Consider the following 24,281-nt stretch of genomic DNA (forward strand, 5'->3'; position numbering starts at 1 on the left):
GAACTAATTTGGAACTTGAAAAGAGAAAGGTGCAATCAGATGCAAACGCTCACAACACATACACACTCGCACTCACCCATTAACATGATTCCCTTAGGTAGAATTCAAATTAGATATGCATGAAATTGAATTACCGCATTTTCACTTGAATTTGAATATAAATATTATCATACAAAAATGAACAGTTCAAATTTGGATTCATATTTGGATGTCTACTTGATTCTAAAAATTTGATCAAATTTAAAATAGTTTGACTTATAATAATTCTAGAAATTGATATAATTTGTGAGGGAAGGAGTATCTATTTGCTTTATCGATTGTTTTAGTACAATAAAGTCATATACAAATAGGGATTAAGATATCAGTATATAAAAGTATATTTTACGCATATGAATTATATGATATAATAACAAATTAATAGTATATTAATTGTGTGTGCATGATTATTATTAAGGCAAAACACTGGCTATTTACTTACTCTTAGACGCAACTTTTAAAAGTTGAGTGCAAGTGTTTAAAAAAACTATATTATACATTACTAGTCATATGAATTGAAATTAATATAATAGCTCTAATTAAGTGATGTCATCATTATATAAAAATTAATTAATTTTTCTTTATATGTTATCATGAATATTAAAATCAATACTATTAGTCATTACTTTAAAATAGTTTGAATTGGTACTTTAATCTAGTACTATATTCTTCATAGATACGGATGATATTGGATATGCAACCATTTTCTGTAGTACTGATCTGGAACCAGATAATAAACACATAATGGAAATCGATTCGGACTTTCCTTAAAATTATTCTAGACTACGTAGACACTCTTGGATTTATTTTGTATTTTTTTGCTACACCAAGCTAATTTGATACGTATGCTATTATAAAAAAAAATGATATGTACATGTCACAAGCTACTAATCTTGATACGTATATTCTTGGATTTATCTTATAATTTGCCAATCTAAAGCGTGACATCGATTGAAAAAAAAGAGCTGCAAAGGAAAAAAGAGGGATTGCAGAATTTGGCCGATCGTGTCACAAGCTACTAAACACAGGAACCATATTAGCTTCCCTCCTAAAACTATGACTGAAATATTTCCCACCAAATTTTCCCTACTAAAAATCCATCTGCCACGGAAAGTCAAAATTCAGAAACGCTAGGTCGCTGGCAGTTGCCTATCACGTATTTCACGTCCATATCCGATCGTCGAGTAGGAAAAAGAAAATTGAATTCCCTCCTCCATTATTTCCTCCAACAGATCCATTTTCTCCGCACGCAAATCGACCGGAGGCTCCCAGAGGCCGGCGCCGGCTCGCTTGCCCAGTCCGCCTCGTCCTGGCTGCAGTGTTTTCTGCCGAGCTTGGCCCTTCGCCATCGGAGGGAAGGCTCATCACGGTGCCGAGCATCGATGGCGGCGGCATCCGCAGCCTCGTCTCCTGCAACATCATCGCTAAAGCATGATGGATTTGTCACCCACCATTTGAAGTTTGATACGCCTGTTCTCTGTGGAATGCAGGAGCTGGACATGCCGTACGCGTGCATCGTGGACTACTTCATTGTGATTGGGACGGGACGAGCACCTACGCGTTGGTCACAGCGATTTGCGGCTCGGTTGAGAACAAGCAACCACTCAAGCGCCAAGGACATCAACAAGTTTTAACTCGACAACGGCTCCAAAATCTTCCAACATAGAAAGTATGATGCCCGTCTAACATCTCACTTTCTCCCTCTGTCATGATCACCACCTCTCTGATTAAAATTTGTGGAAACCTAGGTTTAGTTTTTAACATGGAATAGAATTCCTCTTGATGCCTTGATATGATTTGGTAATCTCAACATTGATGTGCTGTGGATTTGTCAGCCTTGGTTTATTTTGGATTTGTCATTTCCTTCTGAATCATTTCCTGTGATGCTCTACTACTTACATATTGAATTTGCGGTGTCCTGATTGTGCAATTTTTAGAACCTGACAAATGTACATATGAACCTGTGAATGCGTTCACGTTCACGATGATTGTGTATCTTATAGAAAAAAATTACACGGTCTACCATTTGCCAATTGTTGTCTCAGACTTGCTCCCATGCATTTGCATCTGTTGCCTAGAGATAAAGTTCGACTACGTGCATGTGCTCATCTGTGAAACTACTGTATAACTGCAACCACATCTTTTTTAACCCGATTAGACCGATGAAATTGTGATGTTTCTTATTCGTAGCAATGCCATTGCTCTCATATTTTTCCTTGTAATCAGTCAACTAACATCTTACTTCATTCAGAAATCAGAATCAGTAGGGCAATGTGATTCATGACTAAAACAATCCCACTAGATGACCAAACAAAACAACAGTAGTTTGCTCTATGTATATTGGGCATATATGTTCAATTTCTATTCATATGTTCTTTTATTCAAAGTTATGTGAATAAGTTTTTCTGTCACTCAAGTGTCATTTTATGAAGTTTCCATTCTCATGACCAACTTGTCAATTAGTGAAATAGATTTTTAGCAACCAACACCATGGAAGTACTGTCAGTACTTTGGATGCAATGTGCTTTATATGAATTAATTTAGATTTACACTTCTTAACATTTAATTGACCACCATCTATCCCAGAGCTAGGGAATCACGAAAAAATATATAAATATTAGAATCCTAATAATGGTCATCTGGTAGAGATCTAGGAACTATTAAGTGTCAGTTTGATGTAGTAGTATTTCTCTTCTGTGTTGTAACTCTATATTGAAATGTTACTCTCTATCTTTTCTAGGAGAATTGTGTAGCGGAAGTGGTCATGGTAATTTAAAGAAGCAAGCAATGCTTATAAAAAAGGTATTTGCTTTATTTAGCATATTCTCACATAATTTAGTCCCTATTGGCTTTAATATTGTTTAGATTTTTTAGAGAGTTCAATGTGTTGCACCAAATCAGAAAGATGGATTCCTTAAATAGAATGATCAATTGGTAAAATCTCTTGTTCGTGAAATACTTCTTTATCTACAAAGGCTTTTTTTATAATAATTCATGCTATTTTCATTTCTCCTCTTTACTAGAACAAAGAACCATGTGAGTCTACATATAGTGACGATGATAATCTATTTTTCTAATAAAAAAGTTATCAACTGGTTTGTTGTATTTAAGAATAATATACTCTTAGTTTGTTTATATGTCAATATTTTTGCCTAGTGATTATGATTTACAAGAATTTGTATTGGAACTAATGCTAAGATGACACTAATGACAAGGAATTACTAATTCTAGAAGTAGAAACAATGTCCAAATAATGCTCTGCTAATGACTCTAGACAAATAGTGGTACATCTTTTCATTGAACCATTGAATATGATATATTAGACTTATAATATCAATTTATTAAAGATAAATAACATTATAACACTGTATAATTGCAATTACCATTCTCTTCCTTTCAGTTTAATTCTTGCCCAAGGAATTCTATAGAGGTAGAATAATAAAGGTACAAAATTTAAGAACCATATTTTTATATTTATTATAGTAAAATATTTGTTTTATATTGTTTCATATGTAAGGATCATCATGGAGTGCTTGGAGAGACTACCATTGCACAATAAGAGGTAGCTCATGACAAGGCTACATGCCACAAGAGTCCGAAATATGAGCAACCTCCTCCAATGATGGTAGGTGAACAAAATATCACTTATCTTAACAACATTATCTTGATAAACAAACGATGTTTGTTGGTCGCTAAGTGATATGTCAAATTAATATAGGTTTGGTCCACAGTGGTACTCATGACTACAAAATATCCAAATAAGGTCTTTTGAGCACTAATCCAAAAACATGTTTTGGTGGAGTTGAGACAAAATCAATTCTACAAAGTGGATATCAATCATCCTGGGTACAATAACATTGGTGATGCCCTTGCCAAAGGTGGTAACAATTGTTCGGACTTTGACATTTGTATGTTCGTACTAGCTTTTAAGTTTACATCAACTAACATAGATAGAATAATATTTAATGTTATAACTTTCTCTTTGCAGGTTGAAATGATTAATGGCTGAATTCTTATATTGATGTGTGCAAAAATGGATGAAGAAGCAATGAAATTTAAGAACACTAGATATCACACTTTCATTTCTAGTAGTATGGGCTTGTACTCTTCAATACTATATGTAGTTGCTCTCAAGCTAGAGCCACATCATTATGTACCTGCACTGTCACTTGATTTGAACAAGTATTACGTTGAAATCTTCAAATAATTTGTGGATCTTGCTATGGTTATTGAAATTTGCGGCTCATGAGATTCTATAATGTGTCATATTTGTGTGATTCTGCAATGTGTAGCCCATATATAAGGGTAATATAAATATTTTATTTAAAAAGTTGAATGTGTTACAATAGGTAAAACATGTGTTGTAAACCATGTGTTACTCCATTCCACACTATATACTCTACTACAATGTGGAAGTGTTACTAGAACACTAAAAAATGTTACAAAAGAAAATCACTGTAACACTAGACAATGTTACAGTAGATATGTGTTACAAACTATGTACTCCATCACATTATGGAAGTGTTATTATAGCTAAAAAAAGTGTTACAACAGAGAATCACTGTAACACTAGACAAATGTTCCAATAGATATATAAATGTGTTACAAAGTAGTAACACTTTTCTATATATAAAAGAGCACATATTCCATGTTACAATAGATCAGTCTATAGTAACATGGCCAATTGGAACACATAAAAAAATATGTTACTAAGAGGGCTAGTAACACTTTTTTTAGCCTATAGTAACACAAGTTGGTGTTACTATATCCCCGTGTTGTAGTAGTGCAGCTTGAAACCTTGAATACAATAAACAGTAAGATTTCAGACGAGTTGTTACCGCGATCACATAGAGGAGGCTAGAGCTGCAGCCCCTGGTCCTGCGAGGTCCACTGCCTCCTTTCCATTCTTCAGATCTGATTGGAAGCAGCAGTAGCACCAACAGAGCCAGAAACAGACCGTTTTCAACAATCTTGAAAGAGTGAAGAATGAACTTTCAAACACCTAGAAATCTGAACATCACTTTTTGAACTTGCTGGAATTTGGGGATGCACATAAAAACAACCAATGTTGTTTTTATAGTTCAACTTTTACATAATTGTATTTGAGCATATATACAATTCGGAAAACACTTTTGCATAAGAAGGCATAGTAAAATTATTTCTCATATTAATAATCGAGAAGAAGCAAATTACAATATTTCCAAAGCTTGTTCAGTTCACCAACAAAACATACCCACACAGCCAATAACTGGAGGTGTCAAATTTGCACACAAATTCACTGAGGTACTTAATCAAATGCATTGAAGAAGCTCTAAAATATGCTTACTTCTTTGTTGCAGTTGACGAACAGGGCGATGCCGAGAAGAAAGAGCATCTAAACCACCACTCCACACAAAGATGCCAAGTCAGAACCCCTGGTCAGTTCAAATCAAAGCACTCTTTTAGAACAAACCGAGCTCTCCAATGGAAATTAACCTGTTCCAAATGAAACTAACGAGATAACAGAACACCTTCATGTCAAGATTGAGCTCAATATTTCTCTTTGTAACTTTTAAAATTTATATATAATATACATATAATTCGTCCGGGATTACCCCTCCTTGTTTCTACAAAAAAAGTCCATGTATGGTCATATCCATGCAACTGAAATTGCTAGTCAATTTAAATTGCTATTTTGCTTTTAGAATATAAATTGCTCTAGTTATCAATCTTTGATCCAGGCTGTTGCACTATCAGAGCAAAATATTAAAAGCAGAAAATAAAAGTCACAATTTTTTCATGAGGAAATATACTTCGAAGATGATGAGATGATAATATGCAAACTCACCAACAGCAGCATGGCACAGCAGCACCCTCGAGTCTCCTCTACAGCGAGCAATCATAGAGAGTAGCAGTCAAAATGGGGGTGGTCAGCAGCAAGGCCTCACGAGGGGCACGCGACGTCCTGAAGCGCGCAGACGACGGCAGCCTACCACCACCGCATGGGAGGGATTGCCTTCCGCTCCAATTCGTACAGCAGGGGCCACGGTGAGGGCGCCGAGTCGGTGGGCGACCTCGCGCTGCTCGCCCACGGGGAAGCCGCATCTCCCCATCCAACGGACACCTGCCCAGATCTGCCAGGGACCATGCCGGTGCGCCGTCTTGCCGGATCTAGGAAGGCTGGTGGAGTTCGCCGAGGCAATAGGCGCGGATCACCCACCGTGGACATCGTCCGAGCGTGCTAACCTGCCACCGCGCGTCCTATCGGGTGTCAAACAGCCTGGCGCCGCCGGGCGTTCAAGCCTGAGGTGGTCATGGCGACGCGGGCGTGCGAGCAGGCTAGGGGCAGACTCCGGCAGAGGGCGGAGGCGCGAGAGGGACCGGAAGCCATGGGGGCGCACCGACGGCCAACGCAGTCGCGGGTGGAGGGCGGGCAGGGCCTAGCCGACGGCGCGGAACCGGATCCGGTGCTGGTGCCTGCGCACGTGATCCCTCGTCGCCGGAGACACGCTGGGCTCCATGGTGTGGTTGGGGGTCAGGAGTGGTGTGTTTGATTTTTTTTTCCGTTGGCGTAGGCTTCCGAGGTCACGACGTGCGTGGGGGCGCGGCTTCCATCCGTGCGTGGGATGGAGGGCGTGGGGGTGAGACACTACTAGAGGCGCATGCTTTGCCGAGGGCCTCTGGCCCTCGGCAAAGGACTAGAAACCCTCGGCAAAGGCTTTGCCGAGGGCTGCCCTCGGCAAAGACCCCTCGGGGAATTTTTAGACGGCGAAGGGGTCTTTGCCGAGGGCCCTTTATCGGGCACTCGGCAAAGCCTTTGCCGAGGGCCAGGATCGTCCTCGGCAAAGAAAAGACGCCGTCAGATGCCGGCGCCGTAGGCGGTTTCTTTGCCGAGGGCCGACCCTCGGCAAAGAAATGGATTTTTTTTTGAATTTGTTTGCCGAGGGCCGACCCTCGGCAAATAAAAGTTTTTATTTATTTTTTAAATCTTTGCCGAGGGCCTCCTCTATGGCCCTCGGCAAAGAAATATTCAGGATTTTTTAAAAATTCTTTGCCGAGGGCCGGCCCTCGGCAAAGAAATGGTTTTTTTGAATTTTTAACCCTTTGCCGAGGGCCTACTCCCTGGCCCTCGGCAAACAAATTTTCAGGATTTTTTAAAAATTCTTTGCCGAGGGCCGGCCCTCGGCAAAGAAATGGTTTTTTGAATTTTTTAACCCTTTGCCGAGAGCCTACTCCCTGGCCCTCGGCAAAGAAATTGGCAGGATTTTTTAAAAATTCTTTGCCGAGGGCCGGCCCTCGGCAAAGAAATGGTTTTTTGAATTTTTTTAACCCTTTGCCGAGGGCATACTCCCTGGCCCTCGGCAAAGAAATTGGCAGGATTTTTTCCAAAAAATCTTTGCCGAGGGCTATTGCTTGGGCCCTCGGCAAAGGGCACTTCTTTGCCGAGGGCCTTGGTCATTGCCCTCGGCAAAGAGGCAGAAATTTAATTTTTTTTGTTTTTTGCATTCCATCGACACAAGCATTTCATATATATACATATATATATCACACAGAACCCATTTTCTCACAATATATGACAACCATAATTGTGAACCACAAATCACAATATATTACAACGACAAGTCACATGTTCATCATCATTCACATGTTTATTACGACAAGTTAATAAAATCCAAGCACAAGTCACAACCATAAATCACAAATCACGCTAAAGTCCAACCACATCACCTAGCACGAGTCCTCATCAAGCTAGCCTATGAGACGATGGTGAAGGAAAAGCAGGATCACCCGATGACGCACTAGCGGGTTGATTAGAACCCGCGGACTGAAGCTGCACAAAGGAGCAGAGATTGCATGTGTGAGTAATCCGGGAAAACAGTTTTGAAACTTAGAGATTGCATCTAGTATTGTAGGAATACAAAAAGATTAGTCTAAATTGAAAATTTCGGCAGCACCTCCCCTGCACGGGGAGGTTTCCAAAACCTGCAAGAAACGACGGCACGAACGCCGACATCCATAACGGCACAAACGCCGACATCCACAACGGCACGAAGGCCGACATACATGCAAAGCACAAGCGAAAAGTGAACTTTCATACTTACAGGAGTAGCTGCAGGAGTAGGAGGTGGAGGAGCTGAAAACTGCACAGGTACACCCGATGCTTGCCCAAGACTTTGCATGATCACCATCATCTCCGCCATCTGCTTCTGCGCGGCCTCGAACGCGACCTTCTGGGCCTGCAGCTGTGCGGTCAGCTCCGCGTTCTGCTCTTGACTTTGCCTTTTTGTTTCTTGCAGCTCGGCCTGCAATATTTCACTCCAATGTATCAGTAATGCAAATCTAATTTAGGTGTTTAAATATGTACGTACGATGAGTAAAACATGAATTACCTGGAGTGCTTGGACCTGCTGCAGTGCTGGAGACGGCCGTGGACGTATGGGCTGGCTGGAGCTCGTGCTCCGTGCTCGGATAGCGTCGAGGGAGGGAACAGTGGTGGAGTCGATGGCGCCGTCTGCAATCCACAACCGCCCGTGCTTCTTGCCTCCTCCGAGCCTCATGATCGCCTCTGCATCAATGGGCTCAGTGCGCACATTGTAATCTTCCCCATAGATCCTCCTTACCGTTGACGTGTACTCTTGGACTTTAGTGTACACGTTCGGGTCAGAGTACATCTGGGGCGGGGCAGCCGGGTCGAAGGAGACAGAGGACGACGCCCTGCCCATGTGAGACATAGCCCACGCAGAGAACTCCGAGATCTCCTCGCCCGGGTGCGCAGCCTCCTGCGAGAAAGACGGGAAGATGGTGAGAAATCAAATAGAATTGAGCGTCAAAATAAATGAAAGAAATCACTTACGTATGCTTGTTTGTATCCGGGGAGGCTACGACTGCCTTGATGGTGAGTTGGACCTTGCCTCATCAGACGCTGTTCCCGCTGCCTCTCGTGCGTGTCAACAAAGTCCTGTGATAACCACTTGTCCACGATCATGGCCCAGCACTCAGGATACGATCGGCACCACCAGGGAATCACCTACAAGTCATCGAGTATTTGACATATAAGAAGAAATTAAACCTACTTAATATCAGAACGAATCATTATGAATATTATTCGCCTACCTCAAGGTACTGGTCCCGGGTCAGCGTAATCCGTCTTGCTTGAGGCTTGGGGAGGAACTGCCTAAGTACCGACCTGTAGTAGTCTATGTGGGCCTGGACGCGCCCATGGTGGTGCATCTCGGTGACATACTTCCTACAAGCTGCGGCAGCCGCCCGATCCGCCTGGGCCTCAAGTCCTTCTTCGGCCTTGAAATATTTCTGCATACAAAACCAATGTATCCATTCATTATTTCAATAAAAGATTTAACCAATGAATGCGATGTATTAAGCAATATTGTGCGAGAGAGACTTACCCAAAACTCCGCCAATACTCGCTCCTGCTTGTTGCGGTAAGTGTCATCCGTGACCAGCGCGTACCTGTCCCAGTTGGAGGCCGGCTCCCGCACCACCGGCTCTTCGGACAGTTGCACAATGCCGGGGTACCATTTCCTGCACAAAACACCAAGGATGCTTGCGGGGGTGCGTGCTGGAGTACCCGACAAAACCAACCACGCCCTGCACAAGTGATTAAGAAAATTTATCAGTTTCTCTTAAGATTTCCAACATATCTTATGAAGTAGTTGTGATAACATCCATAGTTACTTACCTCTTTGCCATAGGCCGTATCACTGAGCGGTTGTGAGGAAGCGGAACCGGAGGGAGGCTCGCGGGACCTCGCTCGTAGAGAGTCCGGGTAGCGGTACCCTCTCCCTCACCCTCGAGCGCCTCGCCTCCCTCGCCCTCAAGCGCCTCGTCTCCCTCGCCCGTCTGCTGACCCCTCTCGTCCTCCGACGAGGACGAGGCCGTGGCCGTCACGTGCTCCTCCTCTAGCACCTCATCACGTGTCGTGGGAGGAGACCGCTGCCTCCTACGGCGGCTGCCCCTGGTCCTCCTCTCGTCACATCCTGCGGACGCTACCCCGGACGACGACCCCTCACCTCGAAGGAGAGGGCGGTCTCTCCCGTAAACCGAGGGCGTGTCACGACGTGGACGTCTGCTCGCCATCTTTGTCCAATCACCTGCAATCACAAAGAATGAACAAGACTAATTAGTACATATATTAGAAATAGATTCAAAATATATAAACAAAACATAAATTAAAAAACCATAGTATTACATGTATTAGGAATAATCTTCATGATTGGGATCATAGGTCTCATCATCACTGTCAAAATTGTCCAAATGGGCAACACTATCCGAAGGTTCTATGTTGTCATCGTCGTCATTGCCTAGAAGTAATCGCTCAAGCATTGCTATGTCCTTGGCATTTACCACCACATCTCCATCGACCTCGTCATCAACCGTTTCGTTGTCTACATCCATTTCGATTGCTTCGGGTAAGACTATCTCAAACGTGCCTGGTAGCCCATCTTCTTGATAGAACTGTCCATCATATGTGTTTGCGTTAAAGTTGTAATCATCATCGTTTGGGGCAGGTAGTTTACCATGTGGAGATACCTGGTGCACAATAGCCCAACCCTTAAGATCCTCTTTGTCTTGGTTGGCGTATCGAGTATAATACACTTGCACGGCCTGTTGAGCCACAATGTAGACATCTTTTCCAGGATAGATAGAATCTTCTCGAATCTCCACTAGCCCAAGATGAGGGGTTCGTCTCGTTGATCGAGGATTAAACCAGTGGCATTTGAACATGACAGGTTTAAGAGGTTCGTCTCCATAAAATGAGAGTTCATAGATTTCCTCAACTCTACCATGATAGTCGAGGCCATCAGTGCCGGACGTACAAACTCCGCTATTTGTGGTTTTTCGTTTGGGCCAAATCTGCTCGTAACTTGTTGTGTGGAAGCGATATCCGTTCACGTCATAGCTGGTAAATGACTTCACCCTAACATCACAGCCGTTTGCAACATGTTTCAACTCATCGCTCATGGACGAATCGGTCTGGGCCTGCAAGGTGAATCATGATAGATCGTTATATTAATCAAACGTACGATCACCTTGGACGATCGAACGTACGAGCTAAATTGGACATTACCTTTTGTTTGAACCAAGAAATGAAATCAGGCCTCCCCGCTCCCACACCCCGTGAAACAGGGGTGTCTTGTTCATGCGAGGTAGGATCCCTTGATTGATGCCAGAATCCACGAACAAATTCCCTGTCCGAACGAGAATCAATGGGGTTGGATGCAGAATAGTGATGGCATATTGAAATAAGTTCATTGAGAACTTACTTGATGAACGGCTGCACCTCGGTAAGGTTATTCAACACATATAGCATGATACTGCGCCACTCTTCATTTCCCAATAGCTTTGGGGTTGATCCACTTGCGCTGCCGAGTTGGCCTTGGAAAAGGCTCAGGGTCGATTCATTTTCGCCAGTATTGTAACGAGAGGGTGGATTATGATTGCTAGGAAGGTTCGGCTTGTAGTATAGCGTTGTGAAGTTTGCCACCTCCTCCCGAAGGCATGCCTCTGCAATGGAAGCCTCAATTCTGGCTTTATTTGTACATTTTTTACGAAGAGTCTTTAGACATCTCTCGATCGGATAGCACCAACGGGCCTGCACGGGCCCCCCCAAACGTGCCTCGGATGGGAGGTGCACAATCAGATGTTGCATCGGCAAGAAGAAGCCGGGTGGAAAGATCTTCTCCAGCTTACAGAGCAACACAGGTGCCGCTTTTTCCAAGTCCTGAGCGATGGTCCGAGATATCTCCTTGGCACAAAGCTGGCGGAAGAAAAAGCTCAACTCTGCCAGCACTTGCCAGACATGTTCAGGGACATAGCCTCGGACCATCGCCGGAAGAAGCCGCTCAATCCATATGTGGTAGTCATGACTCTTCATCCCGTTGACTCGCAGAGTGCCTAAGTTCACTCCCCTGCTAATATTTGCTGCATATCCATCTGGAAACATTAACATCTGCATCCATTTTAGTACCTCCCTCCTTTGATCAATCTGCAAGACAAAATTGACCTTAGGCCTTTTCCAGTTCTTATTTCGGCCACTAGGAGGCTGCATCGCTTGATTCGGTCTATCGCACAACATCGCTAGGTCCACTCTAGCCTTAACGTTGTCCTTAGACTTGTCAGTGTCCATGAGAGTTCCCCAAAGTGTCTCAGCGATATTCTTTTCAGTGTGCATTACATCAATGTTATGTGGCAGAAGAAGGTCATCGAAATAGGGGAGCCTCGTCAAGCCGGATTTATGAGTCCACATATGTTCCTCACCATATCCCACAAAACCACCTTCTTCATTGGGCACGAGAGCATCTATCTGAACACGAACCTCGGCACCAGTCGTCAAGTGCGGTTTAGGGTCTGTCACTTTGACACCTTTCGTAAAGCTATTGATGTCTTCTCTAAATTCATGGTTTAGAGGGAGGAACTGACGATGCTGGTCGAACGACGAATACTTGCCACCCTTCTTTAACCAAATGAACCTCACGGCTTCCTTGCATACTGGGCATGGGAACTTCCCGTGAACACACCAGGCGGCGAATAACCCATACGCCAGGAAGTCATGCAGGGAGTAGTGGTACCAAACATGCATTTTGAAGCTTGTCTTTGTAGCTCGATCGTATGTCCATACCCCCTTCTCCCAAGCGTGGATCAATTCATCAATCACAGGCTCCATGAACACACCCATATTACTCCCCGGGTGTCCAGGAATTATCAACGACAAGAATACGTTATGCCGTTGAAAGGAGATGCCGGGAGGGAGATTGAGGGGGATAACAAAAACGGGCCAGCATGTGTATGGGGCAGCCATCATTCCATAAGGATTGAACCCATCTGTTGCTAGCGCGACACGTACATTACGAGCCTCAGCTGCTTTGTCACGATGTTTGTCATTGAAATACGTCCATGCTTCAGCATCAGACGGATGTACCATCTTCCCAGGATTGTACCGTTTGCCATTTTTGTGCCATGTCATCTGTTTTGCGGATTCCTCAGTCATGAATAGCCGTTGGATCCTCGGTAGGAAAGGAAGGTGACGTAGCACTCTCCCGGGGATCGAAAGCTGCTTTTTCTGACCATCACCAGAGTCTACCTCTAGGTACCTGGAGGATTTACACTTCGGACAGTAATTTGCATCCTTATGTTCTTTCCTAAATAGGACGCACCCCTTCGGACAAACATGTATCTTGTCATACGGCATCTTAAGCATACGAAGGAGTTTCTCTGCCTCGTACAAGTTTGTTGGCAAAGTGTGCTTCTCCGGTAGCATGGTGCCAAACACGGCCAACATCTTATCAAAGCCTTCTCGACTCAGGTTTAACTCGGCCTTCAACCCCATTACGCGTCCAATCGCATCTAGCTGAGAAATCATTGTACGCTCATGAAGGGGTTTCTGTGCCGAGTCCAACATTTTGTAGAAGTCCTTTGCGGATTCCTCCATCTCCTCCTTCTCACGTCGTTCAGCGAAGTGAGCTTGGTGGGCGTCATCTAGCATGTCTGCTACCCCGGCATCATCATCAAAAGCCTCGAGGCGTGCTCTCACCACCTCCGCTCTTATACGATCTGCTTCACCATGGTAGATCCACTACTGGTAGCCAGGCATATAACCATTGAACACAAGATGTCTACCCATGGTCTTCTCGTCTATTTTTCTCCTATTGTCACATTTGCTGTAGGGACACCAAACTAGAGAATGTCCTCCTGCTCCTGGGCCAAATGCATGTTTTAAGAAACCATCTGTCCCCTTCACCCATTCATAGTCGTAGTCACTCCCGCTTCTCTAGCCCATGTACATCCACTGACGGTCCTCCATCCTTTAACATTTACAGCATAGAGTATCGTGACCATCAATTGCATCTACGCGGTGTTCCTACTGTCTAATAGGTGAGGATAGGTCCTAATCCCACCCGCGGATGCGTAGATGAGGTCAGTTTCCATGCTCCGCTCCTCTCCGAGACAGAATTTCGGCAGCACCTCCCCGCTGTTCTCCCGATACACGTCCTGCAAGGGAGAGTGTGTATCCGGAGAACAACAGGGAGGTGTTGCCGAAACTCCTTCCCGGACCGGAGCGGACCATGGAAACTAACCCATCAACGCATCCACGGGCTGTCCAAAAAACGTGGACAATCCGAAACAGATACGGTCGCAGATATGCAAAGATTCGCATACCTACGACCGTATCTCTTTCGGACGGGAGACGCCTAACTGGGTTACGCGCGGGCTACGACAGACATGCGCAAAAAGAGGTTATTTATACCTAGGGTGTCGGTGAAGTAAGGCTAGCGGGGCAGTGGCGAATCGACGCAGTGGCGAGGCGACGCAGTGACGGCAGAACCGCGACGTCGACGAAGACGATCGGGGTCCTCCGGGTCCCCTCCGACGTACTCTTCTCCTGCATAAAAAGACAATAGGTTATTTTTTGTTCAAAATTTCGGCAGCACCTCCCCTGCACGGGGAGATTTCCAAAACCTGCAAAAAAAAACGACACGATGGCCGACATTCACAACGGCACGAAGGCCGACAACCACAACGGCACGAAGGCCCTCATATCAACTTACGGCACAAAGGCCCACACAACCAAAACGGCACGAAGGCCGACAACCACAATGGCACGAAGGCCCTCATAACAACTTACGGCACGAAGGCCCACACAACCACATACGGCACGAAGGCCGACAACGAGAGTTTTACCTAGGGTTGCGGTGGAGTCGGGCGTCACGGTGCGGAGGTCACTTTCTTCTCCGGCGAGGTCGAGCGGCGTCGGAGTACTCCTCTCCCACTCTTCCCTTTCTTCTCTCCTTTTCCCCTTCTTCTCCTTCTCTTCCCCTTCCTCCTTCTCCTCTTCTTCTCCTTTTCTTCCCCTTCCTCCATCTCCTCTTCTCCCTCTCTTCTTCCTCCAACTTCACCCTCTGCCTCCTCCCCTCCAACAGCAGCCGGCGACGGAGGCGGCCTAGGGGCTGGGGTCGGGGCGGGAAGGCCGGTGAGGGGGAGCCACCGGAGGGCCGGCTGGGGCGGTCGACCTCCCCTTGCTCGACGGAGACGGGAACTGAGGCAGGGTGTGACCTCGGCCGGCACTGGGCGTGGTGGGGCGCGCTGGTGGGGCGCCGGGGTGCGCTGGGCGGCCGAGGGGGGGGGGAGAGGGCGCGGGGCGCGTAGCGTGGTGGAGGTGGGGGAGCGACCGACGTGCACGCGCGGCGGTGGGGCGGCGGGGCTGCACGGGCTCGGGGCGGCCAGCGAGCAGCGGGGCCGCGTGCGGCGGGCGGGAGCTGCGGCGGCGGTGGGCTGAGGCGAGCGGGGAAGCCCGGGCGTCAGCGCGGTGACGGCCGTGGCTCGGCAGACGGCGCTGCGCAGAGGGGGCGCGCGCGTTGCCGGAGAGCAGCGTGGCGCGGGCGCGGGTGCGCGGGCGGCGTGGTGGACGAGTGGGGGGCCGGGCTCGAGCGGGCGCGTGGGGAGGGAGACGGTCGACGTTTTTTTTTTTAAATTTTCGATCGGGAATTTGGGCCGCGTCCCGATTTAGGGTTCGGTCCTTTACCGAGGGCCCAGATGCACGGCCCTCGGCAAAGATTTTTTATTTTTATTTTTAAAATTCTTTGCCGAGGGCCACGGGGAAGGCCGTCGGCAAAGAGCCCTCAGCAATTTTTTGTGTTCGGTCCTTTGCCGAGGGCCCAGATCCACGGCCCTCGGCAAAGATTTTTTATTTTTATTTTTAAAATTCTTTGCCGAGGGCCACAGGTCAGGCCCTCGACAAAGAGCCCTCGGCAATTTTTTTTTGGTTTTTTTTAGCCCAGTTTTTTTTGTGATGCTACAATACATTGTTTTGAACTCAATTTTAAAATTCAGGCCAATTTTGATTTTGTTTTGTATATTTCCTTAATTTATTTCGATTCTTCGATTTTTTTTGAATATGTCAAATTTGAACCGCAGGTGCATGGAATATTGCAATGTAGTGTTTTGAAAAATGTTATTCATGTTAATTGGTGCATGTTGAGTCCCTATCCACAAGCTCGCATCAAATTTTCACGCATCTTGTTCGCGTAACATGGCGACCGACTTGCCGGGAAAGTGTTTTAAAATTATATAAAATCCATACGAAGTCCGAAAATCACAAAACTTGGCGAGATGTCATGTTATCGCATCGAACCATTCTCAATTTTTTACCACAGCCTACACATGCGATAAGATGACATCTCGCCAAGTTTTGTGATTTTCGGACTTCGTATGGATTTTATATAATTTTAAAACACTTTCCCGGTAAGTCGGTCGCCATGTTACGCGAACAAGATGCGTGAAAATTTGATGCGAGCTCGTGGATAGGGACTCAACATGCACCAATTAACATGAATAACATTTTTCAAAACACTACATTGCAATATTCCATGCACGTTCAGTTCAAATTTGACATATTCAAAAAAAATCGAAGAATCGAAATAAATTAAGGAAATATACAAAACAAAATCAAAATTGGCCTAAATTTTAAAATTGTGTTAAAAACAATGTATTGTAGCACCACAAAAAAACTGGGCTAAAAAAACCAAAAAAAAAAATTGCCGAGGGCTCTTTGCCGAGGGCCTGACCTGTGGCCCTCGGCAAAGAATTTTAAAAATAAAAATAAAAAATCTTTGCCGAGGGCCGTGGATCTGGGCCCTCGGCAAAGGACCGAACACAAAAAAATTGCTGAGGGCTCTTTGCCGAGGGCCTTCCCCGTGGCCCTCGGCAAAGAATTTTAAAAATAAAATTAAAAAATCTTTGCCGAGGGCCTATCCTGGCCCTCGGCAAAGGTCTTCTTTGCCGAGGGCCTAGCCTCGGGCCCTCGGCAAAGCGGATTTATAAAAAAAAAATTTGGCCGAAAACTGTTTTTTTAAAAATCTTTGCCGAGGGCCTGGTCTGGGGCCCTCGGCAAAGACTTAAAAAAAAATTTGCCGAACCTTTGCCGAGGGCCTAACGGGTGGCCCTCGGCAAAGTTTGACGGGAAATGGCCGCCGTGACCCAACGGGCCTACTTTGCCGAGGGTATCTTTGCCGAGGGCCGAGGCCCTCGGCAAAGATTTGATTTGCCGTGGGCCTGTCTTTGCCGAGGGTCGTACCCTCGGCAAAGGCCTCTTTGCCGAGGGCCGTTATTTGCCGAGGGCTCCTTTGTCTGGCCCTCGGCAAAGAGTCTCTTTGCCGAGTGCCCGATATTTGGCCCTCGGCAAAGCCTCAGGCCCTCGGCAAAGTACGCGTTTCCAGTAGTGAGAACTGTGAAGGCGGGGTGAGAAGCCTGGCATCCCACATCGAACTGTGGCCATCGAATTTAGTTATGGTGTTTGATTAACCCTTGATTTTAATAGTGTCGAATTCGTGTGTGTATTTTTCTAGGTGCGCAATGGTTGGAGGCTCCCAGCGGGGATGTTTTCGTGGGGGACCTAATATAATTTTGACTGGTCCATTATAGTATATATATATATATATATATATATATAGGCTGTGTAGGCTGTGGTAAAAAATTGAGAATGGTTCGATGCGATAATATGACATCTCGCCAAGTTTTGTGATTTTCGGACTTCGTATGGATTTTATATAATTTTAAAACACTTTCCCGGCAAGTCGGTCGCCATGTTACGCGAACAAGATGCGTGAAAATTTGATGCGAGCTTGTGGATAGGGACTCAACATGCACCAATTAACATGAATAACATTTTTCAAAACACTACATTGCAATATTCCATGCACCTGTAGTTCAAATTTGACATATTCAAAAAAATCGAAGAATCAAAATAAATTAAGGAAATATACAAAACAAAATCAAAATTGGCCTAAATTTTAAAATTGAGTTAAAAACAATGTATTGTAGCACCACAAAAAAAATGGGCTAAAAAAACCAAAAAAAAAATTGCCGAGGGCTCTTTGCCGAGGGCCTGACCTGTGGCCCTCGGCAAAGAATTTTAAAAATAAAAATAAAAAATCTTTGCCGAGGGCCGTGGATCTGGGCCCTCGGCAAAGGACCGAACACAAAAAATTGCTGAGGGCTCTTTGCCGAGGGCCTTCCCCGTGGCCCTCGGCAAAGAATTTTAAAAATAAAAATAAAAAATCTTTGCCGAGGGCCTATCCTGGCCCTCGGCAAAGGTCTTCTTTGCCGAGGGCCTAGCCTCGGGCCCTCGGCAAAGCGGATTTATAAAAAAAAAATTTGGCCGAAAACTGGTTTTTTAAAAATCTTTGCCGAGGGCCTGGTCTGGGGCCCTCGGCAAAGACTTAAAAAAAAATTTGCCGAACCTTTGCCGAGGGCCTAACGGGTAGCCCTCGGCAAAGTTTGACGGGAAATGGCCGCCGTGACCCAACGGGCCTACTTTGCCGAGGGTATCTTTGCCGAGGGCCGAGGCCCTCGGCAAAGATTTGATTTGCCGTGGGCCTGTCTTTGCCGAGGGTCGTACCCTCGGCAAAGGCCTCTTTGCCGAGGGCCGTTATTTGCCGAGGGCTCCTTTGTCTGGCCCTCGGCAAAGAGTCTCTTTGCCGAGTGCCCGATATTTGGCCCTCGGCAAAGCCTCAGGCCCTCGGCAAAGCCTCAGGCCCTCGGCAAAGTACGCGTTTCCAGTAGTGAGAACTGCGAAGGCGGGGTGAGAAGCCTGGCATCCCACATCGAACTGTGGCCATCGAATTTAGTTATGGTGTTTGATTAACCCTTGATTTTAATAGTGTCGAATTCGTGTGTGTATTTTTCTAGGTGCGCAATGGTTGGAGGCTCCCAGCGGGGATGTTTTCGTGGGGGACCTAATATAATTTTGACTGGTCCATTATAGTATATATATATATACACACACACTCGATTTATGCCCTAGCGTTGCACGGGTAATACATGTTTTTGTCCACGCGTACGGTGACAGATTTAATCATTTTTAGAAAATAATAAAAAGGTAATAAATGATTTTGCATTGGGATCCTAAAATTCATTTTTTTTTGTCTATGCCCATGCGTTACAACGGGAGAGAAAGAAAACTATCAAATGTCGATGAGAAACAATGACAAAAATGATACATATCTATTTATATTTTTATCCTTTGTATATAAAATTTAAAATCTATAATTTAATTATTTTATGACGACCACGTTGACAATAATATACAATGTTCTATTAAGCCTGTATCGAGATAAAATAACTTTGATAGGTTTTTTTATTCTCTTGCAAAGCATAAAAATATTTAGACCGATAACTTTAATTTTTATATACTATCTATGTATTATTATAAATATCAAGTACCGTAAGTTTTTAGTAAAGACCGATAACAATATGTAATTCTAATCGATCAATGCTTGCCATCGGGCTCTATCACTTTCTCAATTCCGTTCTTTAGCATCGTCGACTGCTAGGCATGAATTGGTAGCATATCATAGATGTACACAGTGCATCCGATGGAATATCACAGAGAATATCATTACATACCTCTCTTTGTAGTATTAGTCGGGTCTCCTACCAGTGCACGAGACACTACCGGAAACCAGCACTTTGCAGAGTGCCGGAGGCTTTGTCGAGTGTATTTTATCAGGCACTCGGCAAAGACGGTCTTTGCCGAGTGCCAAATAAGACACACTCGGCAAAAAAAAAAAAAACACTCGATAAAATGCGTCTTTGCCGAGTGTCTTTTTTCTGGCACTCGGCAAAGATGTATTTTGCCGAGTGCTATTTTTTTGCACACAGCAAAATGCGTCTTTGCCGAGTGCCTTTTTTCTGGCACTCGGTAAAGATGTATTTTGCCGAGTGTCTTTGTTTTGGCACTCGGCAAAGATGTATTTTGCCTAGTGTCTTTGTTTTGGCACTCGACAAAAAAGCATTTTGCCGTGTGCATTTTTTTTTACCCTCGGCAAATCAGTTTTTCAAAGCAATTTTTGAGGCTCTAAATGAATTCAAATGAAAAACTTTTCAACTACAAAGTTGTATAACTTCTTAAGATCTACAAAGTTTATTTTGGTCATTTCTTCATTTGACAAAGCAACAATAACATTGTTCATAAAATCTACATCTCTCATATCTCTCATATGAGTTCGAATCCCGCCGGCTGTGTTAGCCGCGAATTTAGCGCAAAAAATGCAGCGACTTCGATGGAGACAGGCGGGCGCTGGCCGGTTGCGGCCTCCCTCGAAAAAAAAATTTGGATTTTTTTGCTATTATTTTTGGGTTTTTTCGTATTTTTATTTTGCCGAGTGCTTTTCCGGCACTCGGCGAAGTCTTTGCCGAGTGTCCGACAAAAAACACTCGGCAAAGTCTGTTTGCCGACTAAAATTCGCCGAGTGTTGTTTGCTGAGTGTCGACACTCGGCAAACCCTTTGTCGAGTATTTTTTAGGCTTTGCCGAGTGCCCCTGGCACTCGGCAAACCTCCTGGTTCCCGTAGTGAGAACAGCTATTTTCTATTGCATTCACCTATAGTAATAACTAACAAGATCACCTATGTTTTTTTAAGCACTCAGCAGTACTAACCCAGCTGTAAGATAAACTAAAAGACTTTTATAACCTTTAAACTGAAAAATTGAATCGTGGAGCAAAGACATGCAAAAAGCTTATGTATCGTGACTAAGTTAGCTAAAGCTATCGGTGTCACTAACTGAAAATCAGTGGTATGCAAGTCTCTACGCCTTAAAAACATAAAAGGGAATCAATAAGTGTTACTGAACAGGCCAAGCAATTGATTTCGCACTATGTACAACTTTTGTTCGTAGCTAACATTAAAGCGATGTAATTAAATAATTGTTATTACTGAACAGGCCAAGCAAAAAGATAGGCATGAATAAACAAAGATCTCACTAGGGTGTTCGTCACGGACAGGGATGGTTCATGGTTGGATAGACGGTTTTTGCTAGCTATTCACTAACCACCGTGCGCCGGTAGCAGGATCCAGAGAGGCGTGGTAAGTGATTTCGGCAGCGTCATTGTGTGCGCACTCGCAGATCAAAGTCTATGTGGTGTGTGTCCTCTCACCGTGGACTTCTTAATTTTATAGACGCCCAACAAAGCAAACACTTGATCAAGTCGGCCCGGACTCCAAGTCTCCTGTTTCGATCCATTCCCTGACATGCATATCCAACGCACCATTAAGACTGGACGAAAAACTCAAAGCTCGTTAGCTGGCTCAATTTGGCTCAACTCATTATAGTAATGAGCCGAGCTGAGCCAACATTTTAGCTACTTAGCTATAATGAGCTAACTCGAGCCAGCTCATGAGCCGCTCGCAAGCCAAACGAGCCATAGTTTCAGGAAAAAAGTCATCATAACTTATATTAGTTTTGTATTATTTCATGTCTTGCACTTTACAAATGGTCGATATGTTAGTGCATATGAATATTTTGTTCGATTTAAGGCTGTTGGATGTATTATTTTTATATTATTACCATTCTAAGCTTTAGATAAATGCAAATATTATATTTTATGTACTTTTTATACTTGGCTCACGAGCTTAACGAGCCAGCTCGAGCTCGTAAACGAGCTGAGCCGAGCTGGCTTTCTGGCTCGTTAAGGATAACGAGCTGAGCCGAGCCAAGTATATGTTAACGAGCCAGAACGAGCTGAGCCGAGCTGACTCGTTATCCAGCCTTACGCACCATAGACCGGGTGACCAGATGCTTTACTCTAGCATTTAACACAAGTACGCTCCCATGCATGCATGTAATTTTCGGCCTATGGTTAGATCGACGTCTCTTGTCCATCCTGATCAGTCATGTCGTGATCGGGATTCCGTATCTGAGGAAACTGGACTCTCATTCCATATTTGAGGATATGCGCAGAAGCGGGGCGACGCTTGAAATCATCCAATCTGTGTCCAAATTGTGTAAGGATGATTTATCTGAAATCGTCATGTGTGCAGAATTAACACACTTTTTTCCTTTTGCCCTTTTTTGCGGCGAGCCAGCTCCTCCTGTGTCCACGACGATGAGGATCATGGTGCGGACGCTCCGCGGGGACTGGGTGGCGCTGGACGTCGATGGCACCGCCACGATGGCGCAGCTCAAGGCCTCTGACTCCGCGCCGCTGCCGATGCCTCGCAGTACGTGCTCGCTCGCTGCTCTCAGACTTATCGTCCATTAGTTTGGGACCAACTGACCATTCCATCGACATGGAAGGCAGGAGATGCGTAGCGTGCAAATGCGGCCAGAGCAACCAGTCACGACCGTGAGCCAACTATTGATGATTGACCAGCACGACGCCAAATTCCTGGACCTGTTGCTGCTACGCGGCATGCGCGGCAGCGCCGGCGTGGGCGATCTCACCGCGGACGACTGGTCGGCCATCCGCGCCGAGCACAACGCGTCCACCGGGTCCGCTTTCCCCGTCGAGGACCTGCAGCGGCGGCTGGTCAAGCTCCGACGCGAGTTCGGCGCCGTCAGCCGGATCAAGGACCACCCGCGGTTCACCTACGACGCGCGTCGCCGGGTCGTCGTCGCCAAGGAGGCCGAGTGGAAGCGGTACGTGCTATTTCGTGCGGATCGCTGCTGGGCGTATCACCCGGATGAGCTTCTCCTGATTGATGCATGACCTTGATTTCCACGGCGGTTTCAGGAGAACCCGGATGAGGTGGCGTACAAGGGAAGACGCACGCACTTCGGTCACCTCGAGGCCTCCAGGCGATCTTCTCCGGCGGTGGCATGGTAGAGAAGCGCGGGAACGGCGGGCCAAGAGATGCCTGAGCAAGCTGATGCGAAGCTTTGGGCTCGTCCAGCCTCGGTGGCGCGGGGGTCGGAGCGGAGCGGGGGCCGGAGCGAGCTCGTCCTGTTAGATTGATCTATAATACTAAACTGGCCCAACGGCCCAGTTGGGTCTTTGATCCGTGCCCAGATCGGAGGCGCCCAGCCCACTATGGCTGGAGGGGCCCTGTTACACTGTGCAATATATAGAGGTGGGTCCGGTGGCTCGGTGTACGTGGTTCGCCTGAGCTGAGCTCCCCACCGATAAATCCTAACCCGATCTAGAGGTTGCGCAGCCAGTGACGAAAAGCACCGCCACCACTGCACTGCGCCGCCATCGGTCTTCACCGTCGGTCGCCACCGCCCATCACCGTCACCGTCCTCACCGACCGTCGCTGCCCTCGCGCAGACACCGACACAATGACCATGGGCGACACCTCTGGATCGAAGGCCTACGATGGTCGATAACCTGCACTACTCCTCCCTCTAATCTCTGTCTAGTTCATGTACCAGGACATGTCATCCATTTACAAGATGCACTGTTTGTCTAAACGGTCGTTTAGCCCGTTTAAAGACCGTGTAAACGCTACACGGTGGTCCGCCGTTTCCGTTTAATCACCCGTTTACCCCGTTTAATTAGCCGTTTAGCCCGTTTAATGGGACGTTTTGCCCGAATAATGGCTAAACGGTAGGTGACCGACTGTTTACCGTTTAGCGTTTAGGAAAACACTGACAAGATGTACCCGGCTAGATCTATGACTATGTGATCATAATAGATCATAGCATTGGTACCAGAGCTAGGTTCTATTGAGTAGATCTCGGTATGGATACAAATAGAAAAGAAAAGAAATCAAATGAAAGAGATCAACCGAATCGAACGAATCGAATCGGGAAAAGAAACCCTAACCCTAGAAAGAGAAAGGGGACGGTAGAGAAGGGGCTTCCTACCTAGGGTCCGGTCGTCCCGTCTTCGCCGCCGGCCATCTCCATGGCCGGCATGCGGGAAGAACCAGAGGCGCCGACCGGGTAGGTCACGCCACCGCGTGGCTCCGCCTCGGGCTCGGGTGTCAAGGGCACCGTTAGCGCAGCCCTTCGATGGCGGTGCGCTCACCCTCGGGTGGACGCACGCACCGGCGAAGGGGCATGCGGCGGCGCCGCCACTTCCTCTGGCGGCCATGGCTGTTGCTCGTTGCACTGAGAGCTGCTGCGCGTGCGAGAGAGAGAGGGCGAGAGAACAAATGGCTAGGGTTTCGGGTGCTGGCCGCCGCATCGCGGTTTTTGATCCTTCGAAGCGCGCGCTCAGCCGTTCGATATGCATCGACGGTGCGGAAGCAACGGGCCGGAGGCCGGCCCAAGCGGGCGCCAGTGGGCAAGCCGCTTTCCTGGCCCAGGCCCAGGTTGCGGCCTAGGTGGGAGCCCCGCGCGTGCGCAAGGTAGGCGGGGACGCTTTCTTGGTCGGGTCGAAGGAACAGTACTGATTTGAGTCCATTTTTTCTTTCTTTTTTCCAGTAAATCGTTATTTCCTAGAAAATGGATAAATGGCTCAAAGAAAATAGAAAAGATATTTTTTCTGTGGGCAAAATTCATTAAATTGAATTAGTTTTTCCGATGCT

General features: G+C 46.1%; 1 long non-coding RNA gene and 1 pseudogene across 1 annotated transcript; both read left to right on the forward strand.

Moving 5' to 3' along the window:
- The first annotated feature begins 1,288 nt into the window (after nucleotides 1-1,288).
- Nucleotides 1,289-4,231, forward strand: LOC136473379 (uncharacterized). Its single transcript, XR_010762602.1, has 5 exons — nucleotides 1,289-1,705; nucleotides 2,777-2,838; nucleotides 3,554-3,661; nucleotides 3,755-3,914; nucleotides 4,025-4,231. It is a non-coding gene; the product is annotated as an uncharacterized lncRNA (long non-coding RNA).
- Nucleotides 4,232-21,898: 17,667 nt separating this feature from the next.
- LOC136469789 (uncharacterized) lies at nucleotides 21,899-22,760 on the forward strand (annotated as a pseudogene).
- Nucleotides 22,761-24,281: the final 1,521 nt, after the last annotated feature.

This window comes from Miscanthus floridulus, chromosome 8 (assembly GCF_019320115.1).
Source record: "Miscanthus floridulus cultivar M001 chromosome 8, ASM1932011v1, whole genome shotgun sequence".
In the NCBI taxonomy this organism is placed as follows: Eukaryota; Viridiplantae; Streptophyta; class Magnoliopsida; order Poales; family Poaceae; genus Miscanthus; species Miscanthus floridulus.